The sequence below is a fragment of the Babylonia areolata genome, chromosome 21, assembly GCF_041734735.1.
Source record: "Babylonia areolata isolate BAREFJ2019XMU chromosome 21, ASM4173473v1, whole genome shotgun sequence".
Taxonomy (NCBI): domain Eukaryota; kingdom Metazoa; phylum Mollusca; class Gastropoda; order Neogastropoda; family Buccinidae; genus Babylonia; species Babylonia areolata.
Genome location: NC_134896.1, coordinates 51579010 through 51595369, shown reverse-complemented (window position 1 = coordinate 51595369; position 16360 = coordinate 51579010). Strand labels below are relative to the sequence as shown.

General features: G+C 48.1%; 1 protein-coding gene across 1 annotated transcript in view; it reads left to right on the top strand.

Moving 5' to 3' along the window:
* LOC143295950 (uncharacterized) overlaps positions 1 to 16360 on the top strand; it is a 343443-nt gene that overhangs the window by 174456 nt on the left and 152627 nt on the right. The gene's annotated exons all lie outside the window — the stretch shown is intronic.

The window sequence follows — 16360 nt, the reverse complement described above, 5'->3', positions numbered from 1 at the left end:
ACTCTATCATATTTTTCTGTGATCAATCAGCAACATCTATATAATTCTTGTTGACAATCATCTTTTTAGAGCTAAGCACCTTAACCTATAATTTGTCAAGACATCTTTTTAGAGCTAAGCTCCTCAGCCCTGTAATTTGTCAAGACAGCACCAAGAATTTAGCAGTGATGGAGACCTATCTCTAGACATGATCACAGAATTACATAACCACTTGAGACACTATCTTTCGGATATTTCAATACACAATTTTTGAATGTGAAACCCCCCCAGCATTTCTGCCAACAGATCCACCTCCAGTCTGGTGAGCCTTCTGAACCAGCTGTTCACCCAGCACCCCCAGTGCGGCGCCTTCCAGTTCTTCAACACCTTCTTCCAGGCCCCGAAACGCCCTCCTCAACCACGTTCTTCACAAAACTTTCTCCCCCCTCCTCCATCAGACTCCCCCCCGGACAGTGGCGACTCTAGCGGGGAAACCAACCCTGCCGGGGACAGGGGCCAGCAACCCACAGCACGGCCTGTGGAGAGAGGTCATCAGCCCAAGATGGGGGCAGGCCCTGGCAAGGATGGCCAGCTCTTCTCTGGGACGGACCCACAACAGGCCATTGCGGAAGTAAGCGTGTCAGAGGCCAGTCCTGGCGAGGAGCAGGGCAGGTTGTCAGAGGACCACCCCCGGTCCGACATGTCACAGGCTGCATTGCACAGCTTCGCTCGAAGACACGGACTGCTCATGCTGATGCTTCAGACCAGGGTGAACGATGTGTGGGACAGTGGTCAGCGGTGAGTCGGTGTGTGTGTGGGTGGGTGCGTGGCGGGCGGGGGTTGGGGGGGGGGGACCAGGGGGTGTCAGGCGATTAAGTACACACACGTGCGAAAAATCAAAGCGCACACATAAACCACCACACGCCGACACACACATCGATGACAGCAGGTTGGTTTTTAGGCCAGATTCGAACTGAGATTTTGTTTCAACACGACGGAACACAAGGGTTACAATGTGGTTTATTTTTTCCCTTTTTTTCATGGACAACCATTAGCCAGATTTCACTCTTTTTCATACTGTTTTCTTAGAAGGTCAAGCAGTCGTACTGTTTTACTCAGTTTTCACCGCCAGTTTGGACCTGACCTCAAGGTACTGACCGGGGCGTTGGTTTCTGTACGAAGGTTAGGCATCTGCTTATTTTTTCCCCTTTATACTAGTTTTTAACCCTTTCAGTCCTAGGGAGTTTACAGCCACAGCAGGCCCTACATACTGATTGGGAAAGGCAGAAAATAACTGAAATCAGCCCAAGTTTCCTCCACATTGACATGTGTGGACACAGCTAAGGTGGAAATACTGTAGAAGTTAGTTTCCTTTATGCACATGTAGGAAAATGGAAATGGTTTCATTGAACAAACGTTTGATGCAAGTTCACTGCTCGCGCACATGGCTGACTGAGTAAAGCAGATGCGGGTAGACTATACAGATCATTATCCGCTTTGAGGCCTCCTTAAATGTGAGACTGAGCCCTGTCTTGATTGCAGGGTCAAACCAGTATCCTTAAATGTGAGACTGAGCCCTGTCTTGATTGCAGGGCCAAACCGGTGTCCTTAAATGTGAGACAGCCCTGTCTTCGTTGCAAATGAATGTAAGACAGCCCTGAGTTGGGGTTGCAGGTGAATGGTAAACTGAGCCCTGTGTTGGTGTCGCAGATGAATGTAAGACAGCCCTGCCAAGGTTGCTGATGAATGTAAGACAGTCCTGTCTTAGTTGCTGATGAATGTAAGACAGCCCTGTGTTAGTATTGCAGATGAATAGTAGACTGAGCCCTGAGTTGGGGTTGCAGATGAATAGTAGACTGAGCCCTGAGTTGGGGTTGCAGATGAATGGTAGACTGAGCCCTGAGTTTGGGGTTGCAGATGAATAGTAGACTGAGCCCTGAGTTGGTGTTGCAGATGAATGGTAGACTGAGCCCTGTGTTGGGGTTGCAGATGAATGGTAGACTGAGCCCTGTGTTGGGGTTGCAGATGAATGGTAGACTGAGCCCTGGGCTGGTGTTGCAGATGAATGGTAGACTGAGCCCTGGGTTGGTGTTGCAGATGAATGGTAGACTGAGCCCTGAGTTGGTGTTGCAGATGAATGGTAGACTGAGCCCTGAGTTGGTGTTGCAGATGGATGGTAGACTGAGCCCTGTGTTGGGGTTGCAGATGAATGGCAGGACTGAGCCCTGGGCTGGTGTTGCAGGGCCAAACCGGTGCTGATCCCCAGCCGGGTGGAGGCGGGAGGAATCCACAACGTGGGAGCCGCCCGCGGCCAGCACGTGCCGTGTCAGGTGCCCCCACAGCTGGGCCTCTTGCACCACTACAGGCGAACAGTGCCCGCCACCCTCCGCCCCAAACACAGGCCCGGGAACAGGGGCTATGTCACTGATGGTTCCCTGCTCAGGCTAGCCCCCCTGGCCATTCCTGGGATACAGCGAGCTTTGAACCTCCTCAATTCATCTAACAACGGTCTTGGTAAGCCCTAGCCCGCGCGTGCGCGGCGTGTGGAGAAGGAATGTCTAACGAACTGAATTGGAACTACTTTTTTTTCAGCCTTTCTTATTTCTTATTTTCGTGAAGAATAGTTGTTCATTACTGTTTGACAGAAGGCTAATCAATATGGCTCATCCTTCTGATTCAGTTTTACGTCTTCGTGTTCATACTTTACATATTCAATTGATTTTTGTTGTTGTTGTTGTTGTTGTTGTTGTTGCTGTCTTACTTAATGTTCGTTGTTTTGACAGCACACACACACACACACACACACACACACTGGCATGGAAACACGCTCACCATCTTTTGTTTGTTTATGTGAAGGTGAAGCTGAAATGGTTTGAATAATTATACCCACGGCTAACGCGCATGAATGTGTAACTGGTAATGTAACGCACGTATACAAGCATCTAAAACCACCTACAATTTTTTTAACACAGTGACGAGGAATGCTAATACACAGGGGACTTAACTCTCTCCATACGAACGGCGAAAGAGACGACATTAACAGCGTTTCACCCCAATTACCATCATCAAAATATTGCAAGCGGGAGGCTGTTATACTGAAGACGTGAATGTTGACAAAGAATACCACAATTCTGACGACGGAAGCTAAAGGTTGGGTCATTCAGACACCCACTGGACATCTGAGGGGTCTGTGTAGAGGAGAAGAGAGGACTGGCCGTACTGAGTGAGTTAACGATAGATACTCTGTAAAACAAATCCCAGGATTCAAAACTGAGCGCCACACCACCACCCAACACAAATAACAGCGCTAGCGGAGTACAGTTGTATTGTGTGAGTTGGACATTTCATCAACAGCCACGTTGCTCCAGAGGGGAGGAAAGCCTGGAATGCAAACGACGGCTGTTGGGCACTTTGAAGTGCTCACCAGTCACCAGCTGTTGGGCACTTTGAAGTGCTCACCAGTCACCAGCTGTTGGGCACTTGGAAGTGCTCGCCAGTCACCAGCTGTTCGGCACTTTGAAGTGCTCACCAGTCACCAGCTGTTCGGCACTTTGAAGTGCTCGCCAGTCACCAGCTGTTGGGCACTTTGAAGTGCTCACCAGTCACCAGCTGTTGGGCACTTTGAAGTGCTCACCAGTCAGACAACGTGCTCCTTGCTCATTTCCATTTAAGCTATAAGCCCACCCCCCACATCCCCACAACCCCCACCCCGACGCCCCCCCCCCACACCCCCACCCCTAACCCCCATGCACACACAAATCTGTTTTTTAGCAATGGAATTATGTGTGTTCTTCGTGTGTCCATTGTGTCTAAGAGTCATAAAATACAACAATGTCGTAATGTGTTGCATCGTCCTGATTTGTCTTGTCTTGTCTTGTCTTGTCTGTTACTTTCCTGTCACAACAGGTGTACTTTTGTCAATATCGGGCCACTGTCCACGCGTCACCATAGTGTGTTGTCAATATCGGGCCACTGTCCTCGCGTCACCATAGTGTGTTGTCAATATCGGGCCACTGCCCTCGCGTCACCATAGTGTATTGTCAATATCAGGCCACTGCCCTCGCGTCACCATAGTGTATTGTCAATATCAGGCCACTGCACTAAATACATTGCTGAACATGTGATCTAGATTTACCTATCATCCCGAAAGACTATCACCCAGACCATCGTTCAAGGTCAAGTGGAGATGAAGTAAAAGTGCAAGTCATTGAGTGAGTGGAGTCCTGTCAGTGCATGGGTCACGTGCAGCACGGAGACACGCACACGGGCTGATTCCTGTCCTGCTGACGCCGACCTCTGTCGTTCCGGGTCAGGAATTCCAACAGCAGCGTTCCTGAGGCCAGCGTCAGTACGGCTGCAGCCAGCAAGAAGGCCACTGGCACCAGTTCCGGGGACACGGACATCACCTGGGTCTCGTCCCCGTCACAGTCCGTCTGCTCTGGGAACCACTTCCTCGTCAGGCGCTTCATCAGGCCCGTCTCTCTCGCTTGTACTGTTCTGAAGGGAAACAATGATAATTTTGTCTCTCTTTTTATATAGATTATTTTAAAAAAATCATTATATGGGGTGCAATAATTCAGCATACGATGTGAAACAAATCGTGCAAAAAGTCACTGTAAGTTCAATGTGGTTAATTTCAACAATGATTATAACAATTTAATCAGATAGACATGCAAATATTATTTTCAATGTTTTAATACGACAGTCTGTACGTTTCTAATGCAGATACCATTGCATGTGAAACTTCGACTTTATCATTTAGGATAATGCATATGTGTTGGTTTTTTTTTTCCTGTTTTATAAACGTTCTTCACCCATTCAAAAAATATTATAGGCTTAATCCTGCATTCTTATGATGCCATATCCGTTGTGGTTTGGAGTCGTATCGTGAAAATTGATATTTCTGCCAAAAATGGCCCGGAGAGTACGGAGTGAATCAGAGAAGATGGGAATGGTGGAACTGTGTAGGTGAACCGGATGCGGGTCTGCAACCAGAGCACTGATTTCAGGTGTTTAAAGAGAACTGTCGGAAGAAAGGTGATCAGCGAAAGGCACCTTGCAGAGGTCGGGCACAATACGGCAGTCGCCATTCTTCTTCCGATTTGGAACCGTCTGTAAAACTCCGGTGAATAAGGGAATTGTTTGAAAAAAAACTCAGAGCAAACAGCGTTGTAAACAAGAGAACTGACAGTGTATTTTGTCTTGAGCAGCAAGATTGAAGTCAAGAGCAGGTGTGTGAAATGTCCGTGCACCTTCCTGTGAAGAGTGAAAAATCAGTGACGCCAATCTCTGTGTCATCGTTGTCAAGGGGATGGGTGAATGCCAATCCCCAGAGTAAGGAATCCGCGCAGATTCAGGTCATATTTGTCCTGATGCTGATGGCTGAAGACGGAAATGTAATCGAACGCGGGATTAGCCACAGTTTGGAAGATAGTTATCATGATGTTCAAATGGATACACTGACCTGTCCAATAATTTCAGGCGCTGGAAGCCAAGACAGACAGAGAGCCAGACTTACAGACCTGGTTACTAAAGTGCTCCCAAATAAGTCACACGTGGTCAGACGCAGCAGTGTAGGCTGACCCTTTCTGAACACAGCCAGCGTGCCCCGAGACAGTCTCTCACGAGCCATGGTCAGCCAACAGTGTCTGCTCTTCTCTCACGGCTCATCATCAGCCGACAGTGTCTGCTCTCCTCTCACGACCCATCATCAGCCGACAGTGTCTGCTCTTCTCTCACGACCCATCATCAGCCGACAGTGTCTGCACTTCTCTCACGACCCATCATCAGCCGACAGTGTCTGCTCTTCTCTCACGACCCATCATCAGCCGACAGTGTCTGCACTTCTCTCACGACCCATCATCAGCCGACAGTGTCTGCTCTTCTCTCACGACCCATCATCAGCCGACAGTGTCTGCTCTTCTCTCACGACCCATCATCAGCCGGCAGTGTCTGCTTTTGTAAAAATTGTAGAAACTCTCAGAGGACAGGCGCACGTAACTGTCGTTCAGGATTTTGGAGACGCTCGTCTTGGTGCTCTGTGTTCTTACATCCGGGTCATTCTCCTCAAATTCCAGCATCTAGCGCTAGAACAGCTGGTAGTCCTTGTTCGTAGATTTCTGCACATAAGAGAACATTTGATGTTTTTGTATTTTTTCCTTATGAATATATCGTTTAACGTCATTTATTAATCATTTTGCATTTAATTGGTTACGTCTCATGCATGGTCCTGTTTGACACGGACTAGGGTGCTGCCTCACAATCGCCTACTCCAGATGTACCAAAACAAAGGGAAGCAATCACCCTCCCGACAATACAAACCAAAACGAAGGGAAGCAACCCCCTCCCGACAATACAAACCAAAACAAAGGGAAGCAATCCCCTCCCGACACTGACGTTGGCGGAAGAGCAGCAGAAAGCCATCGTGAAATTCCTTTGAAACAATTCAGCAGGGATCAGCTCAGTCTGTTGAGGACTATTCAACGTGCTCTAAACAGCAGACAGAATTAGGAACGATCATTCGGCATACGCATAGCGACCTTTGTCGGAGTTGTGCTTTTAGTCCAGACCACTTTAGAACGCCATGCACCAAACTTTCATTCAGTGTGGTGATAATAAAATTCACAGTCCTTGAGCAAGTGACCGTGTTGCAAATATTTACCAATATTTATACTATGATGCTGCCCATTTTGCAGAAAAAAAGGTATATATACACCAATATTTCACACTCCATCATGTGTCTGAATTTAGTTTAACGGAATATTGGTAAATGCCCTTTACATAATGGTAAGTACGCAGTCGTTTGTGGATGTGTTTTTTTTTGTTGTTTTTTTTTTTTCCTGAGAAAGGTGATGTTTTCGAGGCGTTGGTCCTGGTCCTTTATGTCAAGTTGATTCTGACTTAAGCAAGGATAAACTTCTCTTAGTTTGGGAGGAACCTACCTCTGTATTTATTTATTTATGTATGTACGCTTATATATATATATATATATATATATATATATTTTTTTTTTTTTTTTTTTTTTTTTTTTCAAGGTCTGACTAAGCGCGTTGGGTTACGCTGCTGGTCAGGCATCTGCTTGGCAGATGTGGTGTAGCGTATATGGATTTGTCCGAACGCAGTGACGCCTCCTTGAGCTACTGATACTGATACTGATACTGTATTTCAATGTGGGTGCCGAAAATTGATATCAACATCTGTTGAATGGAAAGAAAAACAACATTGCTTTGGATTAAGATAATTACCCTTTTTTTCCTTTAAAATTTATAAGTGGAAATATACCAGACAGGACCTACGGAGCCATTAACAGAGGATAATAATCCAAACGGAGTTTACAACAACAAAAAAATCAAAGAATAAAACTGGGCGCCGCATCAAAAGCAGGAAGGAGTCAGTCAGTGAGTCTTGGCGGGGGGGGGGGGGGGGGGTCCATTTTTCATTCACACACACACACACACACACACACACGCACGCACGCACACACACACACACACACACACACACACGCACGCACACACTCACGCACGCACGCACACACACACTCACGCACGCACGCACGCACACACGCACGCACAAACACACACACGCGCGCGCGCGCACGCACGCACGCACGCACACACACACACACACACACACACTTTCCTGCATGCACTGCTCCACACACACGGATGAAGCTTTCCAGCATGGTGCCCCACCATCCCCCACGCCCCCCACCCACCCCCACCCCCTGAAGCCCCAGGTGCAGTCAGACCACCTGACCAGTTAACCCATCGTCCTGAATGGCAGAGGTTTCTTGGCGATCACAGAGTAGGAGGTCAGCTTGCCTGTGTATGTACCAACGGTTACCAGGGACATCAGTAACCAGGCAACCAGCACCACACGCCCGCTACAGGAAGCTCCAGTGTAGACTACGACTTTCGACATCAATTGGACTGACAGTCACCTGCGTGGCGTCTTTAACTCTCTCCATACGAACGGCGAAAGAGACGACGTTAACAGCGTTTCACCCCAATTACCATCATCAAAATATTGCAAGCGGAATGCTCTTATACTGAAGAGGTGAATGCTGACAAAGAATACCACAATTCTGACGACGGAAGCTAAAGGTTGGGTCATTCAAACACCCACTGGACATCCGAGGGGTCTGTGTAGAGGAGAAGAGAGGACTGGCCGTACTGAGTGAGTTAATGTGTTGTTTTTCTACGGGCAATCTTTTTTCTTTTTCCTAGCCGACTATGGTTACTTCCGGAGGGTTTGTGTGGGAAGCTCCCAGCCCGCATAGCGTCGTCCGAGTTGTGAAGGGCAGGGCGTGGGACTAGTGTCAGTCAATGCTGTGTGGCATGCCCCTTCTCTTGCTACAGAAACATGCCGCATATATAATGTGATGCTCCTGTATTTAGGGGAGGGGGGAGAGGGAGGCGGAGAGCTGCAGCGTGAGAGAGAGAGAGAGAGAGAGAGAGAGAGAGAGAGAGTCTTTATCCTGTCTTTAACGCTTTCTCTCGCACATACACTTCTCTGAAACAATACTGTGAGGGATTCCTCGCACATTTTTCACCTTTTCGCCGTTTTTAGTGGTGACCCACAAAGCTGGTGTACGCTTCTGCTCAGACTGTGATGCTTGCGCCTTGTTCCTCGCGGGAGGCAGTTAAGGCTTTCCATAATATATCACGGTCCTCCTCCGACAGATTGCTGGTGTCACCCCATTCTGATGTCTCTGTCATCACTGTTTGCTGGTGTCACCCCATTCTGATGTCTCTGTCCACTGTTTGCTGGTGTCACCCCTTTCTGATGTCTGTCATCACTGTTTGCTGGTGTCACCCTTTCTGATGTCTCTCTCTCCATTGTTTGCTGGTGTCACCCCATTCTGATGTCTGTCATCACTGTTTGCTGGTGTCACCCCATTCTGATGTCTGTCATCACTGTTTTCTGGTGTCACCCCATTCTGATGTCTCTGTACACTGTTTGCTGGTTTCACCACTTTCTGATGTCTCTGTCCACTGTTTGCTGGTGTCACCCCATTCTGATGTCTCTGTCCACTGTTTGCTGGTGTCACCCCATTCTGATGTCTCTGTCCACTGTTTGCTGGTGTTTGTCTCTGTCCCCTGTTTGCTGGTGTCACCCCATTCTGATGTCTGTCACCACTGTTTGCTGGTGTCACCCCATTCTGATGTCTGTCATCACTGTTTGCTGGTGTCACCCCATTCTGATGTCTGTCATCACTGTTTGCTGGTGTCACCCCATTCTGATGTCTCTGTCCACTGTTTGCTGGTGTCACCCCATTCTGATGTCTCTGTCCACTGTTTGCTGGTGTCACCCCATTCTGATGTCTGTCTCCACTGTTTGCTGGTGTCACCCCATTCTGATGTCTCTGCCCACTGTTTGCTGGTGTCACTCCATTCTGATGTCTGTCTACACTGTTTGCTGGTGTCACCCCATTCTGATGTCTGTCTCCACTGTTTGCTGGTGTCACCCCTTTCTGATGTCTCTGTCTACACTGTTTGCTGGTGTCACCCCATTCTGATGTCTCTGTCCACTGTTTGCTGGTTTCACCCCATTCTGATGTCTGTCTCCACTGTTTGCTGGTGTCACTCCATTCTGATGTCTGTCTCCACTGTTTGCTGGTGTCACCCCATTCTGATGTCTCTGTCCACTGTTTGCTGGTGTCACCCCATTCTGATGTCTCTGTCCACTGTTTGCTGGTTTCACCCCATTCTGATGTCTGTCTCCACTGTTTGCTGGTGTCACTCCATTCTGATGTCTGTCTCCACTGTTTGCTGGTGTCACCCCATTCTGATGTCTCTGTCCACTGTTTGCTGGTGTCACTCCATTCTGATGTCTCTCTCTCCACTGTTTGCTGGTGTCACCACTTTCTGATGTCTGTCTCCACTGTTTGCTGGTGTCACCCTTTCTGATGTCTCTCTCTCCACTGTTTGCTGGTGTCACCCCATTCTGATGTCTCTGTCCACTGTTTGCTGGTGTCACTCCATTCTGATGTCTGTCACCACTGTTTGCTGGTGTCACCCCATTCTGATGTCTGTCTCCACTGTTTGCTGGTGTCACCCCATTCTGATGTCTCTGTCCACTGTTTGCTGGTGTCACTCCATTCTGATGTCTGTCACCACTGTTTGCTGGTGTCACCCCATTCTGATGTCTCTGTACACTGTTTGCTGGTGTCACCACTTTCTGATGTCTCTGTCCACTGTTTGCTGGTGTCACCCCTTTCTGATGTCTCTCTCTCCACTGTTTGCTGGTGTCACCCTTTCTGATGTCTCTCTCTCCACTGTTTGCTGGTGTCACCCCATTCTGATGTCTGTCATCACTGTTTGCTGGTGTCACCCCATTCTGATGTCTCTGTCCACTGTTTGCTGGTGTCACCACTTTCTGATGTCTCTGTCCACTGTTTGCTGGTGTCACCCCATTCTGATGTCTCTGCCCACTGTTTGCTGGTGTCACTCCATTCTGATGTCTGTCTACACTGTTTACTGGTGTCACCCCATTCTGATGTCTGTCTCCACTGTTTGCTGGTGTCACCCCTTTCTGATGTCTCTGTCTACACTGTTTGCTGGTGTCACCCCATTCTGATGTCTCTGTCCACTGTTTGCTGGTTTCACCCCATTCTGATGTCTGTCACCACTGTTTGCTGGTGTCACCCCATTCTGATGTCTCTGTCCACTGTTTGCTGGTGTCACCCTTTCTGATGTCTCTCTCTCCACTGTTTGCTGGTGTCACCCCATTCTGATGTCTGTCATCACTGTTTGCTGGTGTCACCCTTTCTGATGTCTCTCTCTCCACTGTTTGCTGGTGTCACCCCATTCTGATGTCTGTCATCACTGTTTTCTGGTGTCACCCCATTCTGATGTCTCTGTACACTGTTTGCTGGTGTCACCCCTTTCTGATGTCTCTGTCCACTGTTTGCTGGTGTCACCCCATTCTGATGTCTCTGTCCACTGTTTGCTGGTGTCACACCATTCTGATGTCTCTGTCCACTGTTTGCTGGTGTCACCCCTTTCTGATGTCTCTCTCTCCACTGTTTGCTGGTGTCACCCCATTCTGATGTCTCTGTCCACTGTTTGCTGGTGTCACCCCATTCTGATGTCTCTGTCTACACTGTTTGCTGGTGTCACCCCATTCTGATGTCTCTGTCCACTGTTTGCTGGTGTCACCCCATTCTGATGTCTCTGTCTACACTGTTTGCTGGTGTCACCCCATTCTGATGTCTGTCTCCACTGTTTGCTGGTGTCACTCTATTCTGATGTCTGTCTCCACTGTTTGCTGGTGTCACCCCATTCTGATGTCTCTGTCCACTGTTTGCTGGTGTCACCCCATTCTGATGTCTCTGTCCACTGTTTGCTGGTGTCACCCCATTCTGATGTCTCTGTCCACTGTTTGCTGGTGTCACCCCATCATCTGTCGTCATGTCTGAGGTCTCTGTCCACTGTTTGCTGGTGTCACCCCATCATCTGTCGTCATGTCTGAGGTCTCTGTCCACTGTTTGCTGGTGTCACCCCTTCGTCTGTTGTCATGTCTGATGTCTGTTCTTTCTACTGACTCTTTTCCATCCTTTTTTTTTATTTCGATGTTATTGATTGATTGATTGGTTTATTCATTCATTCATTTGCCCGTGTGTTTACCTTAATTGTTCCCCCCCCCTCTCTTTTCGCTTTCCTTATTTGCTCTTTTCCAGGTTACCGTCCTTTTTTCCTTGTTCAGTTCTTGTTACCAGAATAAAAGCATTTTATTGACCAGCGTGCTCGAAAATCATTTTGTGCAAGCATACACACACACCCAGATATCGACTGTGTCTCAGCCAGCACGTTGTAGCTAAGTCGGTAAGAACTGCTTACAGCCCATGGAAGTTTGTAGCAAGGTATCTAAAGTTGATATTTCTTCATTAAATTTTCTCTGAGGATCGGTGGTTACAAGGATTATAACATCCTGTCATTTAGTCTGGGATGTACATCAATACAGGTATATAGATGTATACACTAATGAGAAATTTTATCTCTGTGAGAAATTTACATAAAAAAACCCACTGTGGAAACCGTATGGAATTCATCTTATAGAACTAAACAGAAAATATTTTACAAAGTAAGAGAAATTTTAAAAACTACCACTACTACTACTAACTGAAACTAAAGCAGTGCCAGAAATGGAGAATCGGGAGTCAATACACAGCAGACACCATTGCAAAAGATTTCAGTGCATCTTTATTGATCCATCATGGAAATTCAAATAATCTATGTGATCACAAGGCTCGTTTGACATTATCCCAAGCACGCTAGTAAAATCATACCACAAACAATACAGTTACAAAGCCTGCCGTAAACAAGCATTAAGAACATTTAGCACAGATGAAAAGCAAGGATCAAACATGATGAATGTGGACACCATGCATCCATTTCCTAAGTATACCCACATCAGCAATACACATAGGCCTAATGAACCTATGGCCTATCACGTGTGTAAATGACAACGACAGCGTGAAAATGGGCCGTGCGGTAACCCGCTCATATCCAGACTAAAACTAATGTACAAGCCAGAATTAGGGACTCACGGGATGAGGCAAGACATGCATCAACAGACTCACCCCGGGAACCTTGTGCTTTGGTTCTCCATGAGGAAAGCGGATGACGCATGAACAATATGGCCACCTGACTGCTTAGTGCTGCGGACAGAGAAGGGAGAGGGGACAGTGTGCAGAAGGGATGACCAATATGGCCACTGCCAAGTGGACCCTTAAAGACTCATTGCTTAGTGCTATGGACTTAGAGGAGACAGTGTGCAGAAGGGATGACCAATATGGACACATGCAAAATGGACCCTTAAAGACTCATTGCTTAGTGCTGTGGACAGAGAAGGGAGAGGGGACAGTGTGCAGAAGGGATTACCAATATGGACACATGCAAAATGGACCCTTAAAGACTCATTGCTTAGTGCTGTGGACATAGAGGAGACAGTGTGCAGAAGGGATGACCAATATGGACACATGCAAAATGGACCCTTAAAGACTCATTGCTTAGTGCTGTGGATATAGAGGAGACAGTGTGCAGAAGGGATGACCAATATGGACACATGCAAAATGGACCCTTAAAGACTTATTGCTTAGTGCTGTGGACATAGAGGAGACAGTGTGCAGAAGGGATGACCAATATGGACACATGCAAAATGGATCCTTAAAGACTCATTGCTTAGTGCTGTGGACATTGAGGAGACAGTGTGCAGAAGGGATGACCAATATGGCCACTGCCAAGTGGACCTTTAAAGACTCATTGCTTAGTGCTGCGGACAGAGAAGGGAGAGGAGACAGTGTGCAGAAGGGATGACCAGTATGGACACATGCAAAATAGACCCTTAAAGACTCATTGGTTAGTGCTGCGGACAGAGAAGGGAGAGTGGACAGTGTGCTGAAGGGATTATCAATATGGCCACTGTCAAGTGGACCCTTAAAGACTCATTGCTTAGTGCTATGGACATAGAGGAGACAGTGTGCAGAAGGGATGACCAATATGGACACATGCAAAATGGACCCTTAAAGACTCATTGCTCAGTACTATGGGCAGCAGAAGGGGGGGAGGGCAAGATGGTGGTGGACGTCACAGTTTCAGAGCCATCATGCAAATTAGTTATGCAATCAGCCCTTCAGGCTGATGGGGTGATGTCCACTTTTTCAGTCTTTTTTTCTTTTCTTTCTTTATTTTTCTAATCAAGAGTATAAATGGGAATTGTACATTGCGCGGGAGAATATGGATTCCACTGTGAAATGAGAAAACTGATTCCTTCCAGCACCACCACCACGGTCTTCCCTCCTCCAACGCCCCACATCCCCCCACCCCACCCCCACCTACCCACCCCACTCCTTTCCACAAGCGACCCCAGACCCTTCTAATTCTCCTCGAGCACTATGTCCAGATGGTTCAAAACCCGCTCTATCCGCGGGAGGGCCGTGGGAAGCAAAGTGAGCATCACGTCGTCGTTGACGTAGCCCTTGCTGTCTCCCCGGCGGCTGCGGGGCATTTTGTCCGGGGGCCTGGTCCGGTAGTGGTGCAGCAGTGCCACCTCGGGGGGCACGCGACACATCTTGAAGGGCCGGCGGACAACGTTGGGCTTCACGTTGTGGATGTCCGCCGCCTCCACCCGGCTGCCAATCAGCGCCAACTTGGCTCTGGAAACACACACACACACACACACGGACAGGAGGTGGTGAAAACTTGAGGGCGCGCGTGGAGCAAGGGTGGCCCAGGTGCGGAAAGCGCCCCGACCAGGATTAAACATGAGTGTCCTCTGATGCACACACACACACACACACACGTACGCACGTACGTACGCACGCGCATGTGCGCGCGCAGGCACAGATACGCACACACAGACTCACCGTTCGCCATTTGTCCACACGTCGTTGACCCTTGTGTGGGTGAGCAGCATGTGCAATCCGTATCTCTTAGCAGCGCTCTCCAGGCCAGATCTGCCCTTCCCCCTGTCAGGACTGACCCCGGGAGATTTTCTTTCCATCGAGGGGTTCGGTGAATGACGTAATCCTCGTGAAGAACGCGAGTGACTGGGATTAGGGGGCGTTTCAAAGAAGACGTTGAGGAACTGGAAGACACCGCAGTGAGGCTGTTGGCTGAACAGCTGATCCAGAAGGCTGACCAGGCTGAGGGTGGTCCTGGTCCGCAAACGCTTTCAATTGTACTCTTTGTATTTTCCTATTTTACTGTAATAATTCAGACAGAAGTTTACAGATACAAATATGATTTGTTCATTAGGAAGTTCTTACAATTCACATCAACCTAAACTGAATATAATAAAACAATACTTTCATTTGGTTGGCAATGTGTGTGACGATAACCCTGATTAGGTCTGTATGCTGGTATGTGTATGGTTTATATTCTTAAGGTACCTTTCATTTCACACCGCCTATTATTATCTTTAACTCCGTTCTACAAGGTCCAGCAGTCACCATTTTTTCACCTGCACATTTGTGTGTTGGAATGAACTTCCTCTTTCGCTTCGTCAAGTCTCCACTCTCAGCTCTTTCAAGTCCGGCCTTAAAACCCACCTCTTCCCAAAATAGCCTCCCTTGCCTGCCCTTCCTTGTCTTTAGTTTCTACAGTTTTAGAGTTATGCATGCGTGTGAATGACTGGTGAGAAAGCGCTTTGATTTGTCCCTGCACAAGATTCAGCGCTATATAAATACCATTATTATTATTAATACTGAACATGAGCAAGACGAACACATGCTAATTTCTCTTTGGAGATGATAAAGTTGTCTTGACATGACTTGACATCTGCAAGACGAAGTGATGACACCTACCTGGGCAAAGTGACCAGGCACCCAAAGTGATGACACCTACCTGGGCACAGTGATCAGGTCCTTAAAGTGATGACACCTACCTGGGCACAGTGATCAGGTCCCCAAAGTGATGATACCTACCTGGGCACAGTGATCTCATCCAGGTCCCCAAAGTGATGATACCTACCTGGACACAGTGATCAGGTCCCCAAAGTGATGACACCTACCTGGGCACAGTGATCAGGTCCTTAAAGTCATGACACCTACCTGGGCACAGTGATCAGGTCCTTAAAGTCATGACACCTACCTGGGCACAGTGATCAGGTCCAAAGTGATGACACCTACCTGGACACAGTGGTCAGGTCCCCAAAGTGATGACACCTACCTGGACACAGTGATCAGGTCCCCAAAGTGATGACACCTACCTGGGCACAGTGATCAGGTCCCCAAAGTGATGAAACCTACCTGGGCACAGTGATCAGGTCCCCAAAGTGATGACACCTACCTGGGCACAGTGATCTCATCCAGGTCCCCAAACAGCAGGTATCGTGAGGTGTGCCGGTGACGGTACAGACAGTCCTGGATGGCCTGGTGTTGATTGTAGTACTTGCTGACCATGGCCTCAGGGTAGTTCCAGTCCAGCACCTCAGCCACACCCAGCTGTCGGCAAAAGGGCAAGATTTGTATTTGTATTTGTACTTCTTTTTATCACAACAGATTTCTCTGTGTGAAATTCGGGCTGCTCTCCCCGGGGAGAGCGCGTCGCTACACTACAGCGCCACCCTTTTTTTTTTGGTATTTTTTCCTGCATGCAGTTTTATTTGTTTTTCCTATCGATGTGGATTTTTCTACAGAATTTTGCCAGGAACAACCCTTTTGTTGCCGTGGGTTCTTTTACGTGCGCTAAGTGCATGCTGCACACGGGACCTCGGTTTATCGTCTCATCCGAATGACTAGCGTCCAGACCACCACTCAAGGTCTAGTGGAGGGGGAGAAAATATCGGCGGCTGAACCGTGATTCTAACCAGCGCGCTCAGATTCTCTCGCTTCCTAGGCGGACGCGTTACCTGTAGGCCATCACTCCACAGATGG